Raw genomic sequence first — 3,790 nt, forward strand, 5'->3', positions numbered from 1 at the left:
AAACTGACCATATGCCTGAATGGAGAACTTGAATATTCTAGCGCCTCTAGTGGTCACCAGATAAAACATTCAAGATGACAACAGCCCTAAAATTCCTAAGATAGATTTGTTCTAACAAAAAAAATAGGTTGTCAAACTTTACCCAGACATGTGAGCAAAAGTCTTAACGAGGCTTTTATAAAGTTGCCCTTTGATTACTGAGCAACTTATCACTTTACATTTTACTCCCTCACAACTTGAACTTGTGCTGGTTTTTCTCATGAAACCTGATAATTAACTGTAACATTTCTGTAAGTTTAACCTGATAATCAGCTGGAACCGTTAAGAACATTTTCCCTGGAAAAAGGGAGTGGAAAACAGTAGAAACCAGGAAATAAGAGCGGAAAAACCATCAGTTCTCCGTTGATTTAGATTTAGGAATGATTGATGAACGCCAAAGATTAAAGGAACTATTCTGAAAAACACGTTTTTGCTTTAACACACAGCACTGTCTCAGAAAACTAGAATATTGTGATAAAGTCCTTTATTTTCTGTAATGCAATTAAAAAAACAAAAATGTCACAATTCTGGATTCATTACAAATAAACTGAAATATTACAAGCCTTTTATTATTTTAATATTTATGATCATGGTTTACAGTTTAATAAAACTCAAATATCCTATCTAAAAAAAATAGAATATTCTGGGAATTTATCACATGTGAATTAAGATTTCAAGAGTTAAAGTATGACATTCTTTTGTTTTGTTGTTTTGTTTTCTTATTATCTCTTGAATTGTTGTTTTTTACATTTACAAAATAAATCAAATCCAATCAAAGTAGAAGTGATTTCTGATCAGGCACCGCCGCGGGCTGCTATAAACGGTCTCTCCTGCGCATGCGCCGCGGACTGTTATGAACCAGAGCGGTGGATAAAGCAAATATAATAAATATACTCCCTCACAAAATTAAGAATGTTATTTGTTGTCTGAAAAATGATTCAAATGTTATTTTATTGTTTGAAAAATGGTGCGGACTGCTATGAACGATCTCTACTGCGCATGCGCCGCGGGCCGCTCTGAACCAGAGCGGTGAATAAAACAGAATGGCGACAACTTTTCTCGCCGCCAGAGCGGTCACGTGGTTCATGGAAGCTTCCATGAACCACGTGACCGAAGTTGTCGCCACTCGGTCTCTCCTGCGCATGCGCCGCGGACAGCTATGACCTGCCTCTCCTGCGCATGCTCCTGCAGGTCCCGACAGCCGTCTCCATGGAAACCGCGTGTTGTTATGAAGTTCATTTAACCTCGAGATAAACGGAGTTAAAACTAAACTGTTTAAAAAGATCAAAAATAATCTTTATAAAATCCAAAGGCATGTCTTTACTCCGAGATGAAACTATTCCACCTTTAAATGAACAGAAACGGTAAGTTAGTGATCAAAGATTTAGATTTGATTTGATTTGATTTGATTTATTTCTTACTTGTAAAAAACTACAATTCAAGAGAAGATTAGAAAATAAAACAACAAAACTAAGAATTTTTTGATATCTTAATTTACATGTGCAAAAATACTATTCATAGTCCTAATTGTAATTGTTTTATTTTCAAATGTCTATAGTAATTTATAATAGTTTTATTTTATTTTAACATGATTATATAGTGCTGATTCCGTCCAGACGTCGGAGCAAAAACACGACGGAGTTGAAACTTCTGCTCAAAACTGTTCAACTAAGAAGAAAAAGAATCAGGTAAAGTTTATAGAAAAAAACTGGAACTGAAAGATTAGATTAGAGAATTAGATGTGGTTTAAAGTAAAGTTTTACTGAGATTAAAAAAGATTAAAAAAGAAACGAAATTGAACGTTTTTTTTGTTGTTTTTTTATTAGCCTTTTTTTGAAAGTAAAAGGACAACAACAGAATAAAATAAACAACAAAACACACACATAAAAATTAAAAAAAAGTCAAACAAAATTAAAAACATTATACATATATATCACTTTGTCAACACATATCATATATATATATATATATATATATATATATATATATATATATATATATATATATATATATATATATATATATATATATATATATATATATATATATATATATAATTATAGGGATATTTATGTTGTTTTTATAGTGTATATTTATATAGATGTATATAATATTTGTGTTTTCTATATATTGATATAATTTTTATGTAATATTTATATTTTCTATATACTTATATGGATAATTATGTAGTAATATACATGTTTACATAGTAAAGTTATAAAGCGGTAGGAACAAGTGTAAACTTCTTCATATGAAGATGTTACTGTTTATTTTTATTTTATTTTTTTTATACATGTTTGAAATAAATTCATTCATTCATTCATTCATTCATTCATTCATTCATTCATTCATTCATTCATTCATTCATGCATTCATTCATTCATTCATTCATTCATTCATTCATTCATTCATTCATTCATTCATTCATTCATTCATTCATTCATTCATTCATGCATTCATTCATTCATTCATTCATTCATTCATTCATTCATTCATTCATTCATTCATTCATTCATGCATTCATTCATTCATTCATTCATTCATTCATTCATTCATTCATTCATTCATGTAAAGCAGTTTGAATGAGCTTGTATTTAATTGTGCTACAGATAAACTTGTTGTTCTAACTTTTCTTCCTGTTTAATCACACAGGTTAATCTAAGAGACATTTTTCAGAACTTTACACCGTACATAAGTTAATATTAATACACTATTGTGTGTGTGTTTAGTGGACTGGAAACAGTGATTTATATTCAGGTCCAGAAAAGAAACCTGAACTTCTGTTACATCTGGAAGAGAAAATAAAGAACGATCTGAAACTGATTCACGATCACGATCCACCACGTCTGGAGAAACTGCAGGTGAAATTATTATTATTATTATTATTATTATTATTATTGTTATTATTATTATTATTATTATTATTATTATTATTATTATTATTATTATTATTATTATTATTATTATTATTATTATTATTATTATTATTATTATCACGATCCACCACGTCTGGAGAAACTGCAGGTGAAAATATCATTATTATTATTATTATTATTATTATTATTATTATTATTATTATTATTATTATTATTATTATTATCACGATCCACCACGTCTGGAGGACAAACTGCAGGTGAAAATATTATTATTATGTTTCTGTTGGTACGACGAGTATTAGAGACTAAATAAGATAAAACAAAGGAAATTACCAGAATAAAGTTGTAATATTATGAGAATAAAGTCGTAATATTATGAAAATAAAGTCGTAATATACAATGATAGTATGTTCTCGTAATATTACGACTTTATTCTGGTAATATTATGACTTTATTCTCGTAATATTACGACTTTATTCTCATAATATTACGACTTTATTCTCGTAATATTACGACTTTATTCTCATAATATTACGACTTTATTCTGGTAAAATTACGACTTTATTCTCGTAATATTACGACTTTATTCTCATAAATTACGACTTTATTCTCGTAATGTTACGACTTTATTCTCACAATTTCCAATGTTTTTTGTCGTAGTTTGGCTCTAAAACTCCGTCTCTGGTTTTTCTCAGAGCAGAAAAAACACCGTCCTCACATGGACCTGTCAATGTTTGAATAAATATATATTCATGTGTTTTTGTCCAGGTTTACCGTAACAACGTTTGAATATTAATGTGTTTTTATCCAGGTTTACCTGAACGTTTAAATACCTTTATATCTGTTTTTTTTATCCAGGTTTACCGTAACAATGC

This window comes from Cololabis saira, chromosome 19 (genome assembly GCF_033807715.1).
Source record: "Cololabis saira isolate AMF1-May2022 chromosome 19, fColSai1.1, whole genome shotgun sequence".
NCBI classification, from domain to species: Eukaryota; Metazoa; Chordata; class Actinopteri; order Beloniformes; family Belonidae; genus Cololabis; species Cololabis saira.